The 13,103-nt window shown below is 41.1% G+C and overlaps 1 non-coding gene across 1 annotated transcript; it reads right to left on the bottom strand.

The window, feature by feature from the left end:
- Nucleotides 1–8,255: 8,255 nt before the first annotated feature.
- On the bottom strand, nt 8,256–8,363 carry LOC130971824 (small nucleolar RNA R71). Its single transcript, XR_009083031.1, has one exon. It is a non-coding gene; the product is annotated as a small nucleolar RNA R71 (small nucleolar RNA).
- Nucleotides 8,364–13,103: the final 4,740 nt, after the last annotated feature.

Genomic DNA, 13,103 nt, shown 5'->3' with positions numbered 1-13,103 from the left:
TGCTCAACATTGCCTTCATGATAATGTTTGACGCTCTGCCCATTAACAATGAACTTTTTGTTAGAGGCAATATCTTGAAGCTCTACATATCCATATGGTGACACACTTGTAATCACATATGGTCCCTTCCACCGGGATTTCAGTTTCCAGGGAACAATCTGAGCCTAGAGTTGAATAGCAGAACCTTCTATCATGGCTCAAAGACTCTAGATGACAGCTTTCTGTCATGCCACTTTTTGCTTTCTCCTTTTAAATTTTGGCATTTTCGAAAGCATTGTGTCTGAACTCCTCTAGCTCATTCAACTGGAGTAATCTCTTTTCTCCAGCTACCTTAGCATCAAGGTTTAGGAACCTAGTTGCCCAGTAGGCCTTGTGTTCCATTTTCACTGGCAGATGACAGGCTTTTCCATACCCAAGCTGGTATGGAGAGGTCTCTATAGGAGTCTTGAATGCAGTTCTGTATGCCCACAGAGCATCATCCAGACTTCTTGCCCAATCCCTTCTACGGTATTTACAGTCCGTTCTAGGATTCTTTTTTGTTCTCTATTTGAGACTTCAACCTGCCCATTTTTCTGTGGTGATATGTGGTTGCTACTTTGTGGTTAATCCCATATCGGACCAGAGCAGAGTCAAGCTGTTTATTGCAGAAGTGAGTGCCTCCGTCACTGATTAATATTCTAGGGACACCAAACCTGCTGAAGATATGCTTCTGGAGGAACTTCAGCACGGTCTTAGTATCATTAGTGGGCATTGCAATTGCTTCTACCCATTTAGATACATAGTCTACTGCCACCAGAATATAAGTGTTTGAGTATGATGGTGGGAAAGGCCCCATGAAGTCAATACCCCATACATCAAATAACTCAATCTCTAAGATCCCTTGCTGAGGCATGGCATAACCGTGAGGCAGGTTATCGGCTCTCTGGCAACTGTCACAGTTACGTACAAACTCTCGGGAATCTCTATAGAGAGTAGGCTAGTAGAAGCCAGACTGGAGAACATTTGTGGCTGTTCGTCACCTCCGAAATGTCCTCCTATTTTGATCCATGGCAATGCCATAATATTTTCTGCGCTCTCTCTAGGCACACATTTACGGATTATTCCGTCTGCACATCTCTTAAAAAGATATAGTTCATCCCACAAATAGTACTTTGCATCAGAAATCCATTTTTTTATTTGCATCTTACTATACTCCTTGGGTATGAATCTCACAGCTTTATAGTTTACAATATCTGCAAACCATGGTACTTCCTGAATGCCAAAGAGTTGCTCATCCGGAAAGGTTTATGAGATCTCAGTATGAGAGAGGAATGCTCCTGCTATTGGTTCTATCCGGGACAGGTGATCAGCTACTTGGTTCTCTGTCCCTTTTTGTCTCTTATTTCTATATCGAACTCTTGCAGAAGCAACACCTACCTTATGAGTCTGGGTTTTGAATCCTGCTTTGTGAGGAGATATTTAAGAGCAGCATGGTGAGTGTACACAATCACTTTTGATCCTTCTAAATAAGATCTGAACTTGTCAATGGCATAAACCACTATAAGCAACTCCTTCTCTATGGTTGTGTAATTCTTTTGTGCGTCATTTAAAACACGACTAGCATAATAAATGATATGCAGAAGCTTGTTATGCCTCTGTCCTAATACTACACCAATGGCATGGTCACTGGCATCACACATTAGTTCAAATGGTAGTGTCCAGTCTGGTGCAGAAATGACTGGTTAGCTTTTAGAGTCTCAAAGGCCTACAACCACTCTGTGTCAAAGAAAAATGGTGTATCAGCAGCTAGCAGATTGCTTAGAGGTTTTGCAATTTTTGAAAAATCCTTTATAAACCTCCTATAGAATCCTGCATGCCCCAGAAAGCTTCTGATTGCCTTAACATTGGCAGGTGGTGGTAATTTTCAATTACTTCTACCTTAGCTTGATCCACCTCTATTCTCTTGTTCAAAATTTGTGCCCAAGGACAATTCTTTCAGTCAGCATAAAGTGACATTTCTCCCAGTTTAAAACCAGGTTAGTCTCTTGGCACCTTTTCGGAACAAGTGCTAGATGGTCAAGGCAGGAGCTGAATGAGTCTCCAAATACTGAGAAGTATCCATGAAGACTTCCAGAAATTTCTCCACCATATCAGAGAAGATAGAGAGCATGCATCTCTGAAAGGTTTCAGGTGCATTGCATAGGCCAAATGGCATCCGTCTGTAAGCAAATACTCCAGATGGACATGTGAATGCTGTTTTCTCTTGGTCTTGAGGATCTACTGCAATCTAGTTGTAACCCGAATAGCCATCCAGAAAGTAGTAGTATGATGACTTGCTAGTCTCTCTAGCATCTGATCTATGAATGGCAGAGGAAAATGATCCTTTCTGGTGGTTGTATTGAGCCTTCTATAGTCAATACACATACGCCATCCTGTAATTGTTCTTGTAGGAACCAGTTCATTCTTTTCATTATGAATCACTGTCATGCCTCCCTTCTTGGGGACAACTTGGACAGGGCTCACCCAGGGGCTATCAGAAATAGGATAAATAATCCCAGCCTCTAGTAACTTAGTGACCTCTTTCTACACCACCTCCTTCATGGCTGGGTTCAGCCGCCTCTGTGGTTGAATCACTGGCTTGGCATTATCCTCCAATAGTATCTTGTGCATGCATCTGGCTGAGTAATGCCCTTAAGATCACTTATGGACCACCCAAGAGCTGTCTTGTGTGTCCTTAGCACCTGAATTAGTGCTTCCTCTTCCTGTGGTTTTAAGGTAGAGCTTATGATCACTAGAAAAGTGTCATCTTCTCCCAGAAATGAATATTTTAGGGATGGTGGTAGTGGTTTGAGCTTAGGTTTATGAGGCTTCTCTCTTCATGAGGAGTTATCAGAGGTTCTTCTGTTTTCTCTGATTCCTCCAAATCAGGCTGAGCATCTTTAAAGATGTCCTCTAGTTCTGATTCGAGACTCTCAGTCATATTGACCTCCTCCACCAGGGAGTCAATAATATCAATGGTCATGCAGTCTCTTGATGTGTCTGGATGCTGCATAGCTTTGACAGCATTCAACTTAAATCATCCTCATTGACTCTCAGGGTCACTTCCCCTTTTTGAACGTCAATGAGAGTTCATCCAGTTGTTAGGAAAGGTCTTCCCAGAATGAGAGTTGCACTCTTGTGCTCCTCTATTTCCAGCACTACAAAGTCAGTGAGAAAGGCGAATGGTCCAACCTTGACAATCATATCCTCAATTACACCTGATGGCATTTTAATAGACTCGTCAACAAGTTGGAGATATATCCGGGTTGGTTTGACTTCTTTAGTCAAATCAAGCTTTCTGATAATGGATGCAGGTATCAGGTTGATACTCGCCCAAGATCACATAGAGCTGTCTTGGTACAAGCACCCTCTAATGTGCATGGTATCATAAAGCTTCCGGGATCTTTAAGCTTCTCTGGTAAGCTTTTTAAAATGACTGCACTGCATTCATCGGTGAGGAAAACCTTTTTATTTTCACTCCAATCCTTCTTATGACTTAAGATCTCTTTCATGAACTTAGCATAAGAAGGTATTTGCTCAAGTGCCTATGCAAATGGAATTTATCTCAAGAGTCCCGAGATAGTCTGCAAAGTGGGCAAATTGTTTATCCTGTTCCGCTTGGCAGAGTTTCTGTGGATAAGGCATCTTGGCTTGGTATTCTTCAACCTTAGTTGCTGCGGATTTATTTCCTACAGAAATGGTTGAAGAAGTGTGCTTAGGAGGGTTGTTATCAGCACTTGCAGGTGCCTAATCCCTCATTGGCATTTGAATGCCAGAATTGGGTGCTGAATGGGCGTTTAACGCCAGATTTCTACCCTTTTCTGGCATTTGAATGCCAGAACTGGCATCTTTATTGGCGTTTAACGCCAGTTTTTGACTCTTTTCTGGCGTTTGAACACCAGAATCATTCCTCTCTAGGCTCTTACGATCCTCAGAGGGATTCTGGGTAGTGAATTGGTCATCCTCTGTTAGATGTTCTTTCTGGCTTCCTGCTGCTTTAATTTGAGACGTTCAATGTCTTTCCACTCCTTAAATGAATAGCTTGGTATTCTTCTGTTATCTGCTTGGATAATTGCTTTTTTGTCTGATTTAATTGTTTTCCATATTCTGGTTAGCATCTTGGTTTCTCGTAGTATCTCCTTAAATTCTGCTAGTTGTTTTGTTATAGAAAAGAGTTGTTGATTGAGTTCAGCAACTTGTTCTGGAGGACTAAATTCAGTGGATACTGCCTTAGCCTCTTTTTTCATGGAGGACTCACTTCTTAAGTACAGATGCTGATTTCTAGCAACCGTATCTGTGAGCTCTTGAGCCTCTTCAATTATTTTTCTCATGTGTATAGATCCACCAGCTGAGTGGTTGATGAGCGGATAATTTGTATGCTTTTTGGCATTATTTTTAGTATATTTTTAGTATGATCTAGTTAGTTTTAGTATAGTTTTATTAGTTTTTAGTTAAAATTCACTTTCTGGACTTTACTATGAGTTTGTGTGTTTTTCTGTGATTTCAGGTATTTTCTGGCTGAAATTGAGGGACCTGAGCAAAAATCTGATCCAGAGACTCAAAAGGACTGCAGATGCTGTTGGATTCTGACCTCCCTGCACTCGAAGTGGATTTTCTGGAGCTACAGAAGCCCAATTGGCGCGCTCTCAACGGCGTTGGAAAGTAGACATCCTGGGCTTTCCAGCAATATATAATAGTCCATACTTTGCCCAAGATTTGATGGCCCAAACCGGCGTTCAAAGTCACCTCAAGAAATTCCAGCGTTAAACGCCGGAACTGGCACCTAATTGGGAGTTAAACGCCCAAACTGGCACTAAAGCTGGCGTTTAACTCCAAGGAGAGTCTCTACACGAAAAAAGCTTCATTGCTCAGCCCAAGCACACACCAAGTGGGCCCGGAAGTGGATTTTTATGTCATTTACTCATCTATGTACTAGTTTTCTATAAGTAGGACCTTTTACTATTGTATTTGGAGAGCCTTTTGGGTAGCTATCTTTGTTTTATGCTATCTTAGACCTTTGGGAGGCTGGCCATTCGGCCATGCCTAGACCTTGTTCTTATGTATTTTCAACGGTGGAGTTTCTACACACCATAGATTAAGGTGTGGAGCTCTGCTGTACCTCGAGTATTAATGCAATTACTATTGTTCTTCCATTCAATTCCGCTTATTCTTTATCCAAGATATCACTTATTCTTCAACATGATGAAGGTGATGATTGACGCCCATCACCATTCTCACTCATGAACAAGGTGACTGACAACCATCCTTGTTCTACAAGCATCTGAGGCTTAGTGAATATCTCTTGGATTCCCGATTGCACGATGCATGGTGATCGCCTGACAACCGAGTGCTCGCCTGACAAACGAGCCAACCATTCCGTGAGATCAGAGTCTTCGTGGTATAGGCAGGACTTGATGGCAGCATTCAAGAGAATCCGGAAGGTCTAAACCTTGTCTGTGGTATTCTGAGTAGGATTCAATGATTGAATGACTGTGACGTGCTTCAAACCCTGAGGGCGGGGCGTTAGTGACAGACGCAAAAGAATCACTGGATTCTATTCCGCGCCTGATTGAGAACCGACAGATGAATTCCGCTATGCTGTGACCAGAGCATATGCAATCGCTTTCACTGAGAGGATGGGAGGTAGCCATTGACAACGGTGAAACCCTACACGAGCTTGCCATGGAAAGGAGTAAGAAGGATTGGATGAAGGCAGTAGGAAAGCAGAGAGACGGAAGGGAAGGCATCTTCATACACTTGTCTGAAGCTCTTACACCAATGATATACATAAGTATCACTATCTTTATCTTTTATGTTATTTTCGTTCATCATCATATACATTTGAGTTTGCCTAACTAAGATTTACAAGATGACCATAGCTTGCTTCAATGCTAACAATCTCCGTGGATCGACCCTTACTCACGTAAGGTATTACTTGGACGACCCAGTGCACTTGCTGGTTAGTTGTGCGAAGTTGTGTAATGCCATGGTATTGAGCTACCAAGTTTTTGGAGCCATTACCGGGATTATGAGAGTTGTGAAAAAGTATTGTTCACAATTTCGCGCACAAGTTTTGGCGCCGTTGCCGGGGATTGTTCAAGTTTTGAGCAAGCTTTTGGTAACAATGCCTGGGATTGTTCTAGTTTGGACAACTGACGGTTCATCTTGTTGCTTAGATTAGGTATTTATTTTTTTTCGAAATTCTTGAAGATGAATTCTAGAGTTTCATGATGATTTGTTGAAATCTGGCTGGCTGAGAAGCCATGTCTAATCTAATTGGACCGAGGTTTCAACTTATCACCACAAGAGCTTGTTGATTTTCATCAATTTTGCTTTTGGAGCAGTGATCCGCTAAGGCTTGGCTGACCTTTGGTCATGTCTAGTGTTTTGGACCGAAGCTTTCTTTGAAAGCTTGGCTGGCTGTGAAGCCATGTCTAATTCCTGGACCGGAATCTTAGACTAGCATTGCACTGATTCCTGGAATTCTCATTAAGAATTTTGATACCTTTTCCACTTAATTTTCGAAAAAAAACACAAAAAAAATTACAAAATCATGAAAACCAAAAAAATATTTGCTGTTTCTTGCCTAAGTCTAGTGTCTCATCTTAAGTTTGGTGTCAATTACATGCATTCATTCATGTGTCTTAAGGATCTTCAAGTAATTCTTGATGATCTCTTACTTTGATCTTTGAATTCTTTTGGCTTGAGTGTTTATGTGTCTCATATAGTGTCAGTAGTACACAAACTGCTAAGTTGGTGTCTTGCATGCATTGTTATTTGATTCTTGTTGCATTTTGATTATTAAAAAAATCCAAAAATATTTTTATTTTGTGTCTTTTCAAGTCAATGATACAAAGAATTGAAGATTCAGAACATACTGCAGAGGAATTATACAGAAAAAGCTGAGCATTCAAAAATGCCCAGTGAAGAAGGCAGACTGGCGTTCAAACGCCAGCCAGGGTACCTGGTTGGGCGTTTAACGCCCAAAGAGGTAGCATTTTGGGCGTTAAACGCCAGAATGTATACCATTCTGGGCGTTTAACGCCAGGATGGTGCTAGGGGGAGAATTTTGTTTTCAAATCAATCTTTTTCAAGTTTTCAAAGTTTTTCAAAACCAAATCTTTTTCAAATCATATCTTTTTAATCAAATGTTTTCAAAATCAATTTCTTTCCTTTTTCAAAGATACTTACTAACAATTAATGATTTGATTGAACATTTTTTGCCTTTTCTATTAAGGAAGGTTTTATGTTTGAATCATATCTTTTCTTGTTAGGCAAGTCATCAATTTTTTTAATCACATCCTTTCAAATTGTTTTCAAATCATATCCTTTAAAATTATTTTCAAATCATATCTTCTCAATCACATCTTTTTAAAACCATAACTTTTCAATCAAATCTTTTTAATCACATTTTTTTAGTTTTCAATCAAATCTTTTTAATTTCTAATTTCAAAATCTTTTTCAAAAATCACTTGATTTCTTTTTCACTTTTGATTTTCGAAAATTCTCTTCCCTCTTCCCATCCTTCTATTTATGAAGTACTACTCCTTCTTAATGCACAATTCGAACCCTAACTAATAAAGTTCGAATTCTTCTTCTCCTTCTTCTTACTATTTCTCTTTCCTCTGACACTTCAAGGAATCTCTATACTGTGACATAGAGGATTCCACATTTTCTTTTTCTCTCCTCTTTCATATGAGCAGGAGCAGAGACAAAGGCATTCTTGTTGAAGCTGATCCTGAACCTGAAAGGACCTTGAAGAGAAAGCTAAGAGAAGCTAAAGCACAACTCTCTTTAGAGGACCTGACCGAATTCTTCAAGGAAGAAGAACACATGGCAGCCGAAAACAACAACAATGCCAACAATGCAAGGAAGGTGCTGGGTGACTTCACTGCACCTACTCCTGATTTTATGGGAGAAGCATCTCTATCCCTGCCATTGGAGCAAACAACTTTGAGCTTAAGCCTCAATTAGTTTCTCTAATGCAACAGAATTGCAAGTTCCATGGACTTCCAATGGAAGATCCTCATCAGTTCTTAGCTGAATTCTTGCAAATCTGTGACACAGTCAAGACTAATGGGGTTAACCCTGAGGTCTACAGACTGATGCTATTCCCTTTTGCTGTAAGAGACAGAGCTAGAATATGGTTGGATTCTCAACCTAAAGAAAGCCTGGACTCTTGGGAAAAGCTAGTCAATGCCTTCTTGGCAAAGTTCTTTCCACCACAAAGATGGAGTAAGCTTAGAGTGGAAGTCCAAACCTTCAGACAGAAGGATGGAGAATCCCTCTATGAAGCTTGGGAAAGATACAAACAATTAATCAGAAGATGTCCTTCAGACATGCTTTCTGAATGGAGCATCATAGGTATTTTCTATGATGGTCTCTATGAACTATCCAAGATGTCTTTGGATAGCTCTGCTGGAGGATCTCTTCATCTGAAGAAGACGCCTACAGAGGCTCAGGAACTAATTGAAATGGTTGCAAATAACCAATTCATGTACACTTCTGAAAGGAATCCTGTGAACAATGGGACTAGTCAGAAGAAAGGAGTTCTTGAGATTGACGCTCTGAATGCCATATTGGCTCAGAACAAGATATTGACTCAACAAGTCAATTTGATTTCTCAAAGTCTGTCTGGAATGCAAAATGCACCAAACAGTACTAAGGATGCTTCATCTGAGGAAGAAGCTTATGATCCTGAGAACCCTTCAATGGAAGAGGTGAATTACCTAGGAGAACCCTATGGAAACACCTATAATTCTTCATGGAGAAATCACCCAAATTTCTCATGGAAGAATCAAGAGAGACCTCAACAAGGTTTCAATAACAATAATGGTGGAAGAAACAGGTTTAGCAATAGCAAGCCTTTTCCATCATCTTCTCAGCAACAGACAGAGAGTTCTAAGCAGAATACCTCTGACTTAGCAACAATGGTCTCTGATCTAATCAAAACCACTCAAAGTTTCATGAATGAAACAAGGTCCTCCATTAGGAATTTGGAAGGACAAGTGGGTCAGCTGAGTAAGAAAGTTACTGAACTCCCTCCTAGTACTCTCCCAAGTAATACAGAAGAAAATCCAAAAGGGGAGTGCAAAGCCATAGACATGGCCGAATGTGGAGAGGAAAGAGAGGAGGAGGACGCCACTGAGGAAGACCTCAGTGGGCGTGCACCAATCTCCTCTGAGTTCCTCAATGAGGAACCATGGGAATCTGAGGCTCAAAATGAGACCATAGAGATTCCATTGGACTTACTTCTGCCATTCATGAGCTCTGATGAGTATTCTTCCTCTGAAGAGGATGAGTATGTCACTGAAGAGCAAGTTGCTAAATACCTTGGAGCAATCATGAAGCTAAATGACAAGTTATTTGGAAATGAGACTTGGGAGGAAGAACCACCTTTGCTCACCAAAGAACTGGATGACTTGTCTAGGCAGAAACTGCCTCTAAAGAGGCAAGATCCTGGGAAGTTTCTATACCTTGTACCATAGGCACCATGACCTTCAAGAAGGCCTTGTGTGACTTAGGGTCAAGTGTAAACCTCATGCCCCTCTCTGTAATGGAGAAATTAGGGATCTTTGAGGTGCAAGCTGCAAGAATCTCATTAGAGATGGCAGACAATTCAAGAAAACAAGCTCATGGACTTGTAGAGAATGTTTTGGTGAAGATTGAAGACCATTACATCCCTACTGATTTCATAGTCCTAGAGACTGGGAAGTGCATGGATGAATCCATCATCCTTGGCAGACCCTTCCTAGCCACAACAAAGGCTGTGATTGATGTTGATAGAGGAGAGTTAATCATTCAAGTGAATGAAAAATCCTTGGTGTTTAAGGCCCAAGGACATCCCTCTATCATCATGGAGAGGAAGCATGAAGAGCTTCTCTCAAAACAGAGCCAAGCAGAGCCCCCACAGTCAAACTCTAAGTTTGGTGTTGGGAGGCCACAACCAAACTCTAAGTTTGGTGTTGAACCCCCACACTCAAACTCTAAGTTTGGTGTTGGGAGGTTCCAACACGGTTTTGAGTATTTCTGAGGCTCCATGAGAGTCCTCTGTCAAGCTAATGACATTAAAGAAGCGCTTGTTGGGAGGCAACCCAATGTTTTATAGCTAACTATCTTCTTTTGTTATTTTATCTTTTTTGTAGGTTGATGATCATAAGAAGTCACAAAAACAATGAAAAAAGCAAAAACAGAATGAAAAACAGGAAGAAAAACAGCACCCTGGAGGAGAAGAAGCTGGCGTTCAAACGCCAGTAATGCTAGCTGTTGGGCGTTTAACGCCCAGTCTGGCACCATTCTGGGCGTTTAACGCCAGAAAGGGGCACCAGACTGGCGTTAAACGCCAGTAAAGGGCAACAACCTGGCGTTAAACGCCAGGAATGGGCACCAGCCCGGCGTTTAACGCCAGAAATAGCTCAAAACGTGATTTTGAGCAACACTTGGTGCAGGGATGACTTTTCCTTGACACCACAGGATCTGTGGACCCCACAGGACCCCACCATCACTCTCTCTCTTCTTTCCCCATTCACCAATCACCTCAATACCTCTTCCCCAAAAACCCTTCACCTATCAAATCCCATCTTTCTCTTCACCACTCACATCCATCCTTCATAAATCCCCACCAACCTCACCCTTCAAATTCAAACCACTTTCCCTCCCAAACCCACCCATAATGGCCGAACCATTACTCCCCCTCTCTCCTATATATAACCTTTTTCAACCCTTCATTTTCACACAACCTAAACACCCCTTCTTTCCCTTCTTGGCCGAACACACCACCTTCCACCTCTTCCTCATTTCTTCTTCTTCTACTCTCTTCTTTCTTCTTTTGCTCGAGGACGAGCAAACATTTTAAGTTTGGTGTGGTAAAAGCGTTGCTTTTTCGTTTTTCCATAACCATTTATGGCATCCAAGGCCGGAGAAACCTCTAGAAAGAGGAAAGGGAAGGCAAAGGCTTCCACCTCCGAGTCATGGGAGATGGATAGATTCCTCTCAAGGGTGCATCAAGTCCACTTCTATGAAGTTGTGGCCTTGAAGAAGGTGATCCCCGAAGTCCCCTTTTCACTCAAAAAGGGTGAATATCCGGAGATCCGCCATGAGATCCGAAGAAGAGGTTGGGAAGTGCTTACCAACCCCATTCAACAAGTCGGAATCTTGATGGTTCAAGAGTTCTATGCCAATGTATGGATCACCAAGAACCATGACCAAAGTGTGAACCCGAATCCAAAGAATTATCTCACTATGGTTCGGGGGAAATACTTGGATTTTAGTCCGGAGAGTGTGAGGGTGGCGTTCAACTTGCCTATGATGCAAGGAGATGAGCACCCTTACACTAGAAGGGTCAACTTTGATCAAAGGTTGGACCAAGTCCTCACAACCATATGTGAAGAGGGCGCACAATGGAAGCAAGATTCAAGAGGAAAGCCGGTTCAATTGAGAAGGCATGACCTCAAGCCCGTGGCTAGAGGATGGTTAGAGTTCATACAACGCTCAATCATTCCCACTAGCAACCGGTCCGAAGTTACCATAGACCGGGCCATCATGATCCATAGCATCATGATTGGAGAAGAAATAGAAGTTCATGAGGTTATAGCCCAAGAACTCTACAAGGTGGCGGACAAGACCTCCACTTTGGCAAGGTTAGCCTTTCCTCATCTCATCTGTCACCTCTGTTATTCAGTTGGAGTTGACATAGAGGGAGATAATCCCATTGATGAGGACAAGCCCATCACCAAGAAAAGGATGGAGTACACAAGAGACCCCTCTCACCATGAGACCCCTGAGATTCCTCAAGGGATGCACTTTCCTCCACAAAATTATTGGGAGCAATTAAACACCTCCCTAGGAGAGTTGAGTTCCAACATGGGACAACTAAGGGTGGAGCATCAAGAACACTCCATTCTCCTCCATGAAATTAGAGAAGACCAAAGAATCATGAGGGAGGAGCAACAAAGACAAGGAAGAGACATTGAGGAGCTCAAGCACTCCATAGGATCTTCAAGAGCAAGAAAGAGCCGCCATCACTAAGGTGGACCCATTCCTTGATTTCCTTGTTCTTTATTCTTCTGTTTTTCGATTTTTATGCTTTATGTTTATCCATGTTTGTGTCTTGTGATCATTATTATCTTAGTGTCTATGCCTTAAAGTTATGAATGTCCTATGAATCCATCACCTTTCTTGAATAAAAACGTGCTTAATTGATAAAGGAAAGAATTGCATGAATTCTGAATTTTATAATAGTTTAATTATTTTGATGTGGTGGCAACACTTTTGTTCTCTGAATGTATGCTTGAACAGTGCATATGTCTTTTGAACTTGTGGTTCATGAATGTTGGCTCTTGAAAGAATGATGAAAAAGGAGACATGTTACTGAGGATCTGAAAAATCATTAAAAATGATTCTTGAAGCAAGAAAAAGAAGAAAAAAAAAGAGAAAAAGCAAGCGAAAAAAAAAACCGAAAAAAAAGGAGAAAAAAAAAAAAGAAATAAAGTTGTGATCCAAGGCAAATAAGAGTGTGCTTAAGAACCCTGGACACCTCTAATTGGGGACTTTAGCAAAGCTGAGTCACAATCTGAAAAGGTTCACCCAATTATGTGTCTGTGGCATGTATGTATCCGGTGGTAATACTGGAAGACAGAGTGCTTTGGGTCACGGCCAAGACTCAAGAAATAGCTATGTTCAAGAATCATCATACTTTACTAGGAGAATCATTAACACTATCTGGATTCTGAGTTCCTAAAGAAGCCAATCATTCTGAATTACAAGGGATAGAGTGAAATGCCAAAACTATTCAGAGGCAAAAAGATAAAAGCCCCGCTCATCTAATTAATACTGATCTTCATAGATGTTTTTGGAGTTCATTGCATATTCTCTTCTTTTTATCTTATTTGATCTTCAGTTGCTTGGGGACAAGCAACAATTTAAGTTTGGTGTTGTGATGAGCGGATAATTTGTATGCTTTTTGGCATTATTTTTAGTATATTTTTAGTATGATCTAGTTAGTTTTTAGTATAGTTTTATTAGTTTTTAGTTAAAATTCACTTTTCTGGACTTTACTATGAGTTTGTGTGTTTTTCTGTGATTTC

This window comes from Arachis stenosperma, chromosome 3 (genome assembly GCF_014773155.1).
Source record: "Arachis stenosperma cultivar V10309 chromosome 3, arast.V10309.gnm1.PFL2, whole genome shotgun sequence".
NCBI lineage: Eukaryota > Viridiplantae > Streptophyta > Magnoliopsida > Fabales > Fabaceae > Arachis > Arachis stenosperma.
This window is presented reverse-complemented; position numbering and strand designations above follow the sequence as displayed.